Genomic DNA, 15,281 nt, shown 5'->3' with positions numbered 1-15,281 from the left:
TGAAGTGCTTCACTAATACTCTGCACAGTGAAATAATCAAGATAAAAAGTACAAGCATTTCTACAAATTGAGGAAATGTATACCTTTCTTTATGTTTTTCTTTTTCTTGAAAATTCAGAAAAAATTGTGAACTTTAGACAACTATGTTTAACATAGTCACATAATGAGAAGTATTTCGGCATTTCTCAGTGCTCATAAAGGCATGAAAGAAGGTGGAAATCTGCTATTCACATAATATGGGTATAAAATGTACAGGGATTCAATGTCAAATTATTTACCATTCAGTTATTTCTTGCTGATGGGGCCAACTTTTTGCACTTAAAAAAAAAAAAGGGAATAAAGACTTTTACTGTGAGTCTTCCTACAGCAACTTGAACAATTTTTAGCTGCAGTGTGTTAGGAACCTTTTCACTGTAACTATTCAATATTTATTATTCACGGTAGGGGTGGCCGAAAGGTTTTTGAGTAATACATTATTGAAGAATTTTTCACTGGTGTTAGCTGAATTATTTAGTTAGAACTCTTTTTTTGTAACATTTGTCTTGCTCTAAATTGTGGCATATATTTTAAATGGAAAGAATTGGTTCAAATAACCAGGAGGAGACATCAACTTAGCAAGTTAGTTGTCCTTTAGGTAACCAAATTATATTCATCTCTTGAGGTCTGTGAGGAACTGAAACCATCTCACTCATTAAAGGAATGATGAATATTGCACTACTCTCTGTCTCTCAACAGCTCAGTCCACCAACACCTATCATCTCAAATTTCTTGAGATCACAGAGCAGTAAATTACCTTCACAGTTAGTCTAAGGCATGAATCAGTAATGAGCTACATTACATGTATTTAGATGTTTGTATCTAGCATGTTTGACCATGTGCAATTTTATATACAACAGGAAGTTCACATAGGAAGACATTTCTCAACGAATGACTCTTCACACTGAAAGCTAGGAAACAGTTTTACCCTTTGCCAAACCAAGAAATTGTTACATAGAGATATCCCAAATTCTGTCAAAGTGATGCTTCTAATTCCAGGTGAGCAACACATTCCTCAGTTTATTTAAAAGGGTGCCAAGTTTTTTGCTGAAACATTTAGACATAAATGTATTTCAAAAAGGAATGTATTTTTCTGGACCTTTTGAAGGTTTCCAAGGAAGTTGTTGCTATAAAATTCAGCATGCATAAACCAGGGTAAGAAATGGTTCTCCCTCAGAGCACAGCCTGAGATAAGATAAATTGAAGGACAGAATCTCCAAATAAGTGCATTAAGGAGTTATCCATAATGTCAGTTAAATTCTAGAACCAAAACCCTGCTTAATCAAAAGGATCTCTCTTTTCTTCACTGTTGTCTTTTATAAAGAAATATAAATGTGGTGTCAATTTGAATGTTGCATTCAAATACTTCATTTAAATTTTACTTAGTCTGGCACAAGTAAAGAGTAGTTTTGAAGGTAACTGGTTAATGCAGCTCATTTCGTGTGTGAAATTCAGTAACTGGAACACTTACCTGACTAGCAAATTGATTTCTTAGCAAGTGTCTAACTTCCTGGTGTATTTTACAAAACTTTCAAAAGGCAGGAGTATGTATCCTTAAAGAAATTTTGCAGGGCAGGTTGTAGAAACTAGTTAAGAAAACCCAGCTAAACAGCATCCATTTTGCCTCTCCCTCCAAACACACAGTTACCATGAAACACTGTCTTTTTAACAGCTGTATTCCTATCATACAGTTGTTGAAAACGAGAAGCCGGTTGCTCTTCTCATTCACTCTGTTCAGCTTCCTTTCATGAAATACTTAAATCCAAATGAGGTACTAGATTTTGAAGTCTCTGGCATCACCAAAGGTGGTTAGATTAGGTCACTTCTCTGTGAAAATAAAATATCGTAATTCCACTCACATCGGGCTTGGACAGAAATAGATCCAAAAGTTCCAGAAAGTCAGCAAATTTGAAAGTGTTGTAGCATCTTAGGAACATATGGGCTCATCCATATGTGTTGTTCTTGCAATTCTCCCCAAAGAGTCCCACGTCAATGGCTTTCTAAAATATTTTTTTTTTTTTTTTTTTAGATTGGAATATACTAAAATAGAAATGCCTGAATAAACATGTTTCTGAAATTAAAAGTATTTTTTTGGTGTTTCTAACTTAACCTATAGCTTGCAAAACTACAAATTGAAACTGCTATTTTTGAGACTACAAATTAAAAAACACTCTCAGTGACATCCAGGTGTTTGCTTGAATATTCCTAAATAATATGACTCCAGAGATGAAGGCGATTATGCATAACTATGCAAATTTTACAAAATAATTCCTATTGTTTTATTCAGTGTATGACCGGCTTTTAAAAGACTGTAATAAAAACTCTGAAATGGGAGATGTAATTGCAGCCCCACTAAACTGATTTTTTTTTTTTTTTTTACTGAACAGCTAGCAAATGGTCAAAATTTTCAGCCATTACAGCTTGACCTGGCCTAGCCTTGCTTAAATAAAATTTATAACAATCTTGTGAAATACTTTGTGATGTCTAGCTTTTACCATTCAGCTAGATGTTATTCACATCAACCCTCCTCAGTGCTGAACCTGACCCCTGTGTATAACTATCCACAAAATGCGCTTCTTTAACAGAACTTATACTTTATCTTTGTCTTACTGCCACTCTATTATGGATAGAGTACATAATGAGAACATACCAACAAACTTGTTAAACTAAAATTGCAAAAACATTCCTGATATTTTATATAGCAAAGATTAGAAAATTAAACCAGAGGACAATTTTTAAAGCTAGAAGTCAGTCTAGTTTAACCTTCTGATCTCACTAGTGTTTTTTATAATAAAAGGGTCAGAATTTTAAGGGCACTCAGCACCTAGTGTATCCTTTAAAAAGGATGAGAAGTGCCGAACATCTTAAAAAAATCAAACCACATATATTTAAGCATTAGTTTGCAAGCTTAAGTGCAGGCGTCCAACATTTAAAATTCTGGTTAGCCATCTTAAAATACATGGTTAAATAGAGGGCTATTTTTGTCCTTTTACCTAGAAAAAAATTCCATTTCACTCCCAGATGCATCCTTCCACAATGCTTAAAATGGACGGTAGAAAGTGCCCCAATGCAGCATTATTTACATAGCCCAAAAATCCCATTCTCTTATGAACACAAGCACAGAACGTCAACATTTCTCGAATGCACTGACAAAGCAAATCCTTTCAGAGACAGAAGGCAGGCTTTTAAACATGTACCTGCATATCTCCCCAAAACAGTCAGACCATTTACAGTGGCTCCATCCAAGCAAAAAAAGAGACTATCTGCATCAGGCAAATCGTATTGAACTCAATTTATACATACCATCCGTTCATATAGAGAAAAACCTATAATCATTAGGTCATTTTAAATTTCATGTTAATACCAATGGCTGCTTTGCCATCCTCACCATCTGTCATACCAGGCTGCATATATTTTTTCCACAGTGTCATATTCTCATTCTGCCAAATAATTTTTTTTTCCCCCCTCATAAGAACTGCACTCTGCTTCAAAACATGAAAAATTTTAACAGCCTAACACTGACATTTAGTGGGTTTTGAGACACGAACTACACACACAAACTAACTCCGCTTTGGCCACAAGTTCATGTACTCCTCGTTTTGCTTTACAAATAACTAAGTTGTCTTTTCTGTCATTTGCATATTTTTCTAGAAGATGGTTTGGTTTCTTTGTATTTGGTGCTATCAGCAAGTGCTGAAATTTTATCCTGGAGCACAAATTGCTACAGTTTTTCTAATAAAGTTCTGTGTGTTAATTTATTTCTGTGACACATTAAAAAACATATTCTGAGAAATGTATCTCCCAAGAGCTTGTGAAAAGGTAAGAAGTTGGATGTGGAAGTAGTCTGTCAGAAAATCCTGGAAGTGACTTGCTATTTTCTTCTCTCTTTTTAAGGTCTAAAAAGAAAACACTAGTCAAAATGTTCTAAGTTTTGTCATAATAGGAACATTGAAGAATGGCTCGGATAAAACAGAAAGTGACTTTCATTTTTTCAGTAAGTTGCTACAGAGAATTGGAAGTGAAAACAAAATGGTAATAAAATACACTGTGGGGGGATCTATGGGCTTTTGCAATTATTGGCATCCTTTCTCACTAAGCATGTCACTCAGCAACTCCACACCAACTACAAGCCTACAATTTCCACATAATACAGTTCACAGTACCTGTAGAATCTGGAAGGAGGCAAAGTTTGTTGTTGGTGGTTTTTTTTTCCCCACAAGCACTATTTTCCCTGCACTTACTATTCCCTTAGCTTGTCTTAGGTAATACATCCAAACCAGACTATCAGTTCTTCAAAACACCAGGCCACCTCTCATACTGTCAAGAACCACCAGGCTCTGCTTTGTAAAAGGCACATATTTTCTGCCTACTGTGGGTCTGCCCAACTGGTATAAAAGTTGGAGAAGCTGGAAAGAACCTGTTTTATAGGAGACTACTGGACTGCCAGAGAACGCCAAAGCTGCTTTTAAGTTTATGCCTCCCTGTGTACTTTCATTATATCATTAATGGAATGCTGTAAAAATTGGCTGTAGTAACAGAAAAAAAAAAACCCAAATTACTCTTTGATAAGACATGAGTGGTAACAGATGTTATCATAATATTCCATATTTAGAGTCTCAATGTTTGCTCCTAGGCCTTAGAAACTTAGAGTTCACACTGATTTAAAACAAAACAAAAGAAACACCACACAAAAAAACCCTGACACACCACTATATCTTTGTCCTACTCCTCATATTCTCTCAGCATAGATAACAATTGTCTTCATAAGCCTCATTATTTAGCTATAATAATTTAAGCTTTCTATGACCTTCCCCTTTATCATACTGTATATGGTCAGCGGTTTCAAGTTTACCAGCAAATCTGCAATAACTTATTTATTCACTTCTTCATAAACAGCTTCTGAAGTACTAAATGAACTCAAACCATAAAGCTGTAAGTCAGGCCCATTCAGGATTCCACTTCTTGGGCTAAGTCATCTACTCATTTAGAGTACATACAGAAACAGGTATCTCCTGGTCTCTCATCAAACAATTAACATGTGGAGTCGTTCTTTTGAAGTGAAAACATGGCTTTAGGACATTTCTATCATACCTGTTGTTTCAGATAATAAATGTTAACACTCCCATGTTTTGCTCCTTTTATGTTACCAGCACAACTGCTAGAAACTAATAATTTTCAAGCTTACAGAAATTGTAATATTCCTGTCACCGGTAGGAAAAGTCTCACTATGCCATCTATAAAACATATTAATTTATGGTGCTTCTATATTTATTGCTCTGCAGCAAAGTGCACTAAAAAAAGAAATCATGCATTGAATATAAAATTGTCTTTTAAATCCAGGTGGAATATTATTCCTTAAAAGAGGCTGGTTGGAGGATATGTCAAAATGATTTTTAGTTAGAAAAGTGGATTTCTTAAAACTTAAACTTTTGTCAGGAACAAATAAATTCTGGCAAAAAAAAAAACCCCAAACCAAACCCAAACAAAAAAACTCACAAACTCCAAAAAAGCTCACCACAACAAAAAAACCAACACTTTAAAAGGAAAGAGACAGACTGAAGTTATAACCCACTGAAAAGGCACTCCTCTTTTGTGAGAAAAAGGCAGGAATTAAACCTATGCTGTCTCAATATGTGACATAATTATTCAGCTATTAGATACTTTGGGATGGTTTGCATGCCTGTATTTTCCCCTTTAAACCACACAAGAACACAAAGGATTTGATTTCTGTTGATACTGATTGAAAAAAAAACTGTCAAAATATCTCAAAAGTGTTCACAGCCTTTTGTTTCAGCTGCAGCAGTAGAAATACTGCTGGGCTACCATGGCATGAATAGCTTTTCACAGGCCTTCCTTAAAATAATGATGTGTGCCCACAGTCAAAAATTACATATTTTGTAATTTCTGTATATAAAGCCATTGAAAATGAGTGCTGCTTTCATACATACATCTAGAATAATAAAAATAGTAAACTCACATAATTTTGAGTGTATGTGAGTGATTTATAAAGGGTTTATTATGCAAAGAACTCCCTGCAATTTCTGGTGCTGCTTGATAGAACTTTCAAGGTATGGTACTCTGGTGTGGATCTGCTTTATCTATTTACTGTTTCTGCCTCAATTTGTCACAGTTCTGATGTAGTGTATTTTTCTATTAGAGCCTACTGCAGAGCTGAACTGTGTGAATGATGGATTTTTCATTGTGCTAGCTGAACAACAAGAAAAAAGTCTCAGATCAAATGGAATATTTCATTTTCTCTTTGTTTAGGGGTTTTATTACCAAATTTTCCCCTTTATTAAGCAAGTTTCTGAATAGATTTTTTTTATTTATTATTTTTTAAGTTATCAAAACATGAATATTTGGGTTTTAAAAAAAATTACAATGCTTTTCCTCCCTTAAAATATTCAGCAGATTAGTTAGGGATTTATATTAATAAATACTTTGCCTGGTTTTATTGCTGAGAAAGCTTCTCTTCACGTCATTTGATCAAGCTCTGGGCATGAACAAAAACAACTACTATTCCTCTTCCAGCAATATCTGTTGCTATAAGATATAATTTTTTTAACAACTTCTTTGAGATATGTTTATTTTTTTTCCTCGTTTTATTTGTTATCCAGACAAAGGCAAATAAGTTGTGCAGATTTAGCTTTCCAATTGGTTTTGCTAAAACATTCTCACTTTCAAATTTAGCACTCCATTCTTGGGCCAGTTTAGAACTAGATAGTAGAATATATTGTCCTGACAAAATGAAGTAAAACAACAACAAATATCTATCAAACACATTCTCCATATTTTCTGGAAGCAGTTTAGAAAGAGCTGTTATCCAAACTTAGCCACTTTGTACTAATTACACGGAGAATAACTGAACATGTTATTTCATATATTGACTGAGTTACAGATAAACAGTTTAAGCAGAGAGATTAGAAGATTGGATACAATGTGGTCTTTCCCACCCCCCTTATTCTGAAATCTCAAAAGCTAGGAAAAGTGGAAGTGAGTGATATCAGGAATAGAATTAAGTATTGTTGTCAAACAATTAATGTTTTCTTCCCTCTTGTGGTCACATACAAACCTTCCTTTATTTCTTTTTTAAATGCCTTAGTAAGATTAAGCTTTCAAGAAAATCAGAATTTACAGAATTTTTCACAAACAAAAATTTAAAAGTTCAGCGACACTGTTTGTGTCTTGGAAAAAAAATCAGTTCAAATCCCTGTTAGAGGGATCAGAGGGGAGAAGAGAGATTAGCACTGCAGTTTTCCACTTCTGAGGAAGTCTTCCAGCCACAGAAGATTGACACTACTTTTATGGACTCATAACCGTCGTTAACCAGGCTGCAGCTGGTGAGTTGCCAGGCACCTCGCCCTCACTGAGCGGGGACCACGACATGCTCCCCACATAAGCTCATTCCCTGAAGTGAGATGATGATTAGGAGAGGATCATCTCAATGGCAAAGTCCCTCTGAGTTTTCAGACTCTTAATTTCTCTTACTCTGCCCTCTCCATAATCCTCATTTTTGCCTCCTCTGCATTGATTGGAAAAACTCCCCACCACCACCACCCCAGCCTGCCTGTGTTCATCATGGATCGGTTTGTCCTCAGATACCCGGAGCAAGCCAGTACAACAGCAATGCAGTTCTAGGTTGAAGCATACCCTGTACAGGTAGTGTATTTGAAGATATACTTGCTGATATCTACACACACACACACACACACAAAAACCACAAACCAGGCACTCTTCTAAGCCATGACATTGCAGAAACTGTGATATATCAAAATTCATAGCTTGTCTGGATGAGGTGAATTTAAACAGTCACCCTCTACTAAATACAGTGTTTCTACGTTTTTTTCCAGAAGGATCACCAAATGCCTTAAGCAATTGAAGTTGACACCCAGCAATTTTCAGGAAAACATGTCAGTTCCAAGCATCTGAAAATATAGCCTTGTTTTTTTAAAACGAATCTGTTAGCAACATAGATCTATAATCAACCCACATGCTACATCCCAAGATGTTAAAAGTCTCCCTAAAAATGGAGAGATGTTCAAATTTCTTGTGTGCCATTTTGTGCTCGCTACTTTTCGCATGTTTCTTTGAATACAAAATTGTTCAGGGGAGAGAATACATTTAAAAGACCAGACCTTGACTCTGACCGGAACCTCTCAGCAGTATTGCTGCACAGATTATCCATTACGCTAATAACTATTAAGCAACACTGATTCAGTTTCAGAGTAATGACCAATAGTCACTACAGACTGACTGGCTGGGAGCTCTGTAGAAAATTTGTAACAATCAATACAGTGTGCTGTACACCTTTGTTGAAAAAGACTGACAGCTATCTTTAAAGGCAAGAAGCAGATGGAGAGTCAGAAAAATAGATAAAGCAAGCCTCCTTTTGGAGCAAGATTAGTTTAGGCCCTGTATCATTTTTCTGTATAAATAAATATAATGCATATATGCCCTTACAACAGTGATTTCTCACAGCTGTTGCTATTCGTGTGATCTGGCAAGATTATATAAATAATACTATTTAAACTTTTGTTTCCTCAGACTTCACCATCATTCACTAAAAGTCTTTCATTCATAGCAAAACTCTTGAGATGGATTGTTATTTTATCTTGCTGTTGAAAATCATTTCCCTATTTACCCTTCAAGTCAAAGCTGAAATACAAATTCTGCTGCAGAAACAAAATTCAAAACTTCCAGTATGGGTAATATTTATTCTCAGTGGAGAAGGATCAGGCTAAGGGACATTTAAACAAAGGGGACATTTGCAAGTCCGTGGGCTCTGGTCCAAAATTCTTGAAAAGGGGAAAAGAAGTCAAAGCTCTAGCTTTTGCTTCAGAAGAAAGCTTTACAGTATTTTTGATACCCATCACAAGTACAAGGAAATCCCTCTGCTTTTACCTGATATGAAGAAATCTGAGAGTTACACTCTTTGCAACTTGGCAAGAAAATATGTAAGTAATTACAACATTTTCAGTAGGCTGCTACAGGCCCACATCACAATAACTCTAGTATCAGACTCAACTGAGCAGAAGGAGGAATTTAAACCTGACGTATTCGACCCAAAAACATTTGTTTAAAGGAAACTTTCAGGAAGTGAATGCTGATACTTTTGCAAGATTCAGCTTGCGTTTGTGTCTAGAAGTCTGCCTACAGAAATAACTTCCACTGAAGACCACAGGAATACTGGGTGCATGATTTTATTTGGAAGTCAGCCTCCACCACAGCAGGACATGGGAAGTTATCTGCACCTTCAGTCAAATCCATGGGATTTAAGGAATCTCCGGAGAAGACATTTTTAGATTATCTACTGATAGAGACAACACCACAAATAAGCAATTTTATGGACTTAGCCCTTCATGTTTGCTTTCTACATCAGAGAACGATTGCTTATTGCTACATTGCTTTGTCAGTTTACATTTAAGATTTCAGACAACTGAATTTGACCTTGTTTGTTTGGAGGCAATTCTGCAACATATTAGATTTAATTATCAGAATGCAACCCATTTAATATAGCTCTATACCACCCTAGGAGCAGTCAATTTTAGTATTTTTTCTCTCTGGTTAGTGCTTATAAATTTTTAATGCTTATGTAATATAGTCTACTCAAGTCCAACAAAACAAATTTCATTTGCTGTGTTCAAGCAATTCAGCTAGCTTTTTATAATATGTTGCCATTTTATTGGTCTGCTTCAGAGGGTTTGACTTTTATATTCAGTGGTTCACAGGAAAGAAAACATTCTTTACTCTTTATGAAGTATTTATTGATTTGCTATTTTTCCTCAAAAATTCTTAAAATACTGAGCTATTTCTTTGAGGGTTTACTACTATTAAGACTTTGTCTTACTGAGTTAAGGAACAAGAGCATCCAGGAAATACATAACCACATGCACATACAAAATATTAAATTCACCTCTGTCACTAACAGAAGTTTCCCGTTTATCCCCATGACTTTGTTCATCGAAGGTAAAGATATAAGTATTCAAGAAGCCTTCAAATAAAAGATCGCAAACAAGAAACTTTATCAAAGAAAGCAAAAACCAAGCCCCAAAAAAGCAAAGTCAGACAGCTGCTCTTAGTTCTCGAACAGTTCCAAGTCCAGGAAAGGACTAACTATTTCTCAGCTGTCCTGATTTGACTAAAGGAAAGAGCACTATCTACAAAGTGATAAAATTGAACTCTAAGAAGATATGGCAGTATCTTTGGGATAAGGAAAGAAATAACTAGATAAAAATAAAAAAAAGAATCCCCAAACAAATAATATAATGAAGTCTACACTTGTCTATTAGTCAATCTTGTCAAGTAATCAATCTTTAGGCTACCTGTTACTGGAGAATTCTGTAGCATTTTTCCAAGTCCAAAAGAGATTTACCCAGCTCTACAGGACCATAAAGCACTCTTATCTTAGAGACATCCCATGACATCTTTAGACTATAGGTCACGGTATAGTCTTTATGTTTATCTGTGTGGAATTCCATCAACCATTAAGTGCTGTATTAAATGAGGAAGGAGAATGCCCCTCACTCCTGATTTAAACACACATAACAAAGGGTAGTGAGCTAAATCAGACTATTCAGGACATGAGGCTATAGTTCATGATTCTGTGAAAACAGTCAGTCAAAGGTCAGCAGGAATCAGAAAAAGCAAAACGCAAAGTTGAGAACAGAACGAAGAACATGCCCATGCTGCTCTGCTGTGTCAAAACTGTGTGCACGATATAATAGAGCTAGAAGAAATACAGAAAAAACCAAGACGGATGAAAGATAAAGAACTGCTTTTATTTAAAGTAAGTCCAAATATAGTAGGGCACAGACTGTAAAAGACTTAACTGATGTAAATTTGATAAAGGTCTACAAATCCTGAGCAGTTAACAGAAAGCGATCACTCATTTTATCTTCAAATATAAGAACCAGATACCACTAAACCAACCTAGAACATGATAGGCTCAAAAACAAACTAAAGATGCCTCTTCACATAATATGCAAACAACCTGTAAGTTCCTTGCCATGGGATGGTCTGGATGCTAATATTTTGTAAGAATTCAAGAAGTCATTGCACAGTTTCTGGGTGGAGACAGCTCTGTAATGTAATACAAAGATTTTTCCTCTGGCTAGGGAAGACTTGAGCCACAAATTGTTGGAGATTGGGAGAGTATACTGGAAAAGCATTCCAATATGTTTGAATGACTATATGTTTACTCTTCCCTGCACACTTCCTGATGGCCACAGTCAGAGGTGTACCAGGCTAAATGAACTTTTGGGTTGATCCCCAGTTCTTATGTAACTCCATGCCTGCTTAGCAGCAAATCTGCTTTGGAGTCCAAGGATGTAAAAATGGGTGCCAGCAGGCCCAATTCACAACCCCCCTTTAGAGCTTAAACCTGAGAAAAGAAATCTGTCTGAGACCGGACTCCACAAGATGACCCCTCCAGCAGCAGTAGTACCCTTATGTACATCAAGATCCAAGCACGTGTAAGAAAGCCAATACAGGTTTAGTCTATATTGTACGTGGTCCACATGTTGTAGTTTACTACACATAGGAAACTATCTTTGGTTTTGGAGTTCGAGGGGCTTAAATAGCTGACAATAATACTTGTAGCTTGTTATAACATTCTAATTAGTCATTCATAAACACATCTTAATACAGTGATAATTATTTGGGAAGCAAGATATAGTTTATATTCATTTCTGTTTCGTTAAAATAGGTAATAGCATGAACAATTTTGTTGCATTAACTACAAAAAAGAGTTGTTTCTGGAGTTCAAAATCACTAAATTTTGTGGAAGTAAAATTAACATTTGACCATAGCTGGGCAGGCAGGAAACAAAATTGAGAGGGATAGCAACAACGTCAAGCTGAAGCCCTCTCAGGAAAGCAGCAGCAGTAGTCAATCAACCAACAAATAAATTTAAATAGACTGCAAGCAATAGGAAGCTAACCATTTTCTCCATAATTTGGTTTATTAATCTATATATACTTTTTTTGGTTTTGGTTTTTTTTTTTTCCTTTCAACAGCATTCAGTGTTAAAAGGTGCTACTGATAAAACACTCTACAAACCTTTCAAGTTCTGGTGAAATCCATTTGTTATGCAACTTTTTAAAATGCAAGTGTAGCTGCTGGGAAAAAAAAGGGAAGGCTTTATTAAAGAGACTCATATACTGTGTGTTGGCAGTCATTAAAGAAGGTAGTATTTTTCTTGTTTAGGCTGGGGAGTTCAAAGACCTCATACTGAATCTTTTTAGAGTATATGAACATGGTTTCTTCAAATTACATTTTGTTTTTTAGCAACATGCTAGCATGTGATTGAAACAGTGGGGAAAAGTGTCTCTGCACTGAAAACCAAGGTTTAGATTTTTTTTTTTTTTTTTTTTAAATGTGCATTAGGGGAACAACAATAACTTGAAGAAAGAAGAAAACTAGTGCATATGTTCCCAGTACCTTCTGTGAACTATGCATAATAATGAAGTAAAAAGCCTGCGCTGCCACCAGATAGTTCCCTTTCATAGTAAAAGATATAGGAGCAGACTCTGGGAGGTGGGGGAGGAACACAACAAAAAAATCTCACACAGTCTTTACAAGGCAGCAGGATGGTAGGTGTCCTTGCTAATCAGTCAGGTTCATTCTAGTATTGTTGAGGTTAATTGCTCACAGGCACAATTTTATCTTCTGCATTAATTTCTATTCCCTTAAAAACTTCCTCACACAAATTTGATGGCACTTTTCTATTCAAATTCTGTCTTCCACGCTATTAAAAAATCCCCACCATTCTACTTCCAGCAGAAAAAAAAAAAATACAAAAGTGGGTAGTGTAGAAACCGTCTTTAAACAAGGATTTTTCTTTTTTTTTTAATCTGAAAAATCTCTTAGTTTTTTATTGATGTTCAAAATTCTTATGAACCAATGCACACACTTTGTGGCCACTTCTGAAAAAGTTTTGTTATATATGTAGGTGCAAGATACATATCTAGGAAATATGTGACTTCTATTCTGAGGAGATAGGATTGAGAAGGACATTTAAATCACCACAGTTGCAACAAACTACATAGCATTTTATGTCTACAGAGGTCCAGAATTTGTGTAAGCTACATAACAGGCCACTTCAGCATTGTGGACCTTTTGGGGGAGAACTGCCACCAAAAGACACTATCACCCCCACACCCCCAACATTCATAATAAACCACATAAGACTGATTTTATAATGCAAATGAGTAGGTAAAAAAAAAAAGCAAGTCTTGTGGTTAAATCACAAGACTAAGAATCCTGGAAACATGTTCATGGTATTGCAGTTCTCTTGGATAAGCCATTTTAACTTTTGAAGCTCTTTCTTTTTAAACTTTTCTCCCAGCCTCATATGTATTGGGCATGGGAAAAGTAATTATATCCATGTGTTGAAGGTAGAAAAAAAAATAATTAAAAAAAAATCACTTTGGAAACTGTTCTTTTAAAAATGGTGCTGAATGTTTCTGATTTCATATGAAGCATGTTGCTTGTGTTGAATGCTTTAGATACAACACCAAGTTGGGCCATGACACCAAGTTGGGTGGGAGTGTTGATCTGCTTGAGGGTAGGAAGGCTCTGCAGAGGGATCTGGACAGGCTGCATCGATGGGCCCAGGCCAACTGTATGAGATTCAACAAGGCCAAGTGCCGGGTCCTGCACTTGGGCCACAACAACCCCATGCAGCGCTACAGGCTTGGGGAAGAGTGGCTGGAAAGCTGCCCAGCAGAAAAGGACCTGGGGGTGCTGGTCGACAGCCGGCTGAACATGAGCCGGCAGTGTGCCCAGGCGGCCAAGAAGGCCAATGGCATCCTGGCCTGGATCAGAAATAGTGTGGCCAGCAGGAGTAGGGAAGTGATCGTGCCCCTGTACTCGGCCCTGGTGAGGCTGCACCTCGAATACTGTGTTCAGTTTTGGGCCCCTCACTACAAGAAGGACGTTGAGGTGCTGGAGCATGTCCAGAGAAGGGCAACGAAGGTGGTGAGGGGTCTGGAGAACAAGTCTTATGAGGAGCGGCTGGGGGAACTGGGGCTGTTTAGCCTGGAGAAAAGGAGGCTGAGGGGAGACCTCATCGTGCTCCACAACTCCCTGACAGGAGGTTGTAGCGAGGTGGGTGTCGGTCTCTTCTCCCAAGTAACAAGCGATAGGACAAGAGGAAATGGCCTCAAGTTGCGGCAGGGGAGGTTTAGATTGGATGTAAGGAAAAATTTCTTTACTGAAAGAGTGGTGAAACATTGGAACAGGCTGCCCAGGGAAGTGGTTGAGTCCCCATCCCTGGAGGTATTTAAAAGACGAGTAGATGAGGCACTTAGGGACATGGTTTAGTGGGCATGGTGGTGTTGGGTTGACGGTTGGACTCGATCTTAGAGGTCTCTTCCAACCTTAATGATTCTGTGATATGAACTCTGAAACTACAAAAAGACATTACAGTACACCTATACCAGGCTGGCAGATAACACGCAGTCTCCATACCATAACAAAACCATTTAAGATTGTGTACATTACCACAACTATTTTAGGCAATGTTCAGATAAAATGAACAGATCCAATTTGTTGTTAATGACTTACTATTGATATAATTTCGGCTATTCGTGTAATATTGATGATTTATTGCTCCATCCATTTACCAGTCTTTGAACAGCCCACAACTGTTATACAACTGAGGAAAGATATCCCTATCAAATATTGCTATAGACTTTGTACTTCTGCAAGTAAATTAGGTATTTAGAAGCTAGAACATACTGAGATTACAGGAATTAATTTCATTTTAAAGCTAAAGGCAGCCTTTTCCTCTTTTGGAAAGGAAGACAAGATAGCTTCATTCTGAGGCCATTTTGAAACCAAAAACTGTCAACAAGGTCTCTCTCTGACTCCAATTTCCAGAGGAAAAACAGGGACAAGAATCTGCTGTAAAGTCTTTTAATATCGTACCAGCCTTGGAAAGGGTGGAACAGTGCATAAGTATGGACAGGTTTCATTCTCAATAAGGTAAGAAATTACTAACAAACATTAGAACAGCCCCCTATTCAAGCCTCTGACTTCGTACTCCGAGGATCAGAGAAGTCTGAGGCTGCAAGAAATATGTATGTTTCTCCTCATCTATTTTTAAAGAAAGATTTCAGTATCTTATGCTGGAAAGTAGCCTGAATCTTACATGTTCACTGGCAAGTAACTAACAGGGTACATATACACTGCTTCTAGAAATGCTTAATAGGGAGGGAAATGCCAGCTTCCCTTCACACCTCGCC

The sequence above is a fragment of the Aptenodytes patagonicus genome, chromosome 4, assembly GCF_965638725.1.
Source record: "Aptenodytes patagonicus chromosome 4, bAptPat1.pri.cur, whole genome shotgun sequence".
NCBI lineage: Eukaryota > Metazoa > Chordata > Aves > Sphenisciformes > Spheniscidae > Aptenodytes > Aptenodytes patagonicus.
The sequence above is the reverse complement of the archived record's forward strand: the minus strand, read 5'-3'. Positions refer to the sequence as shown.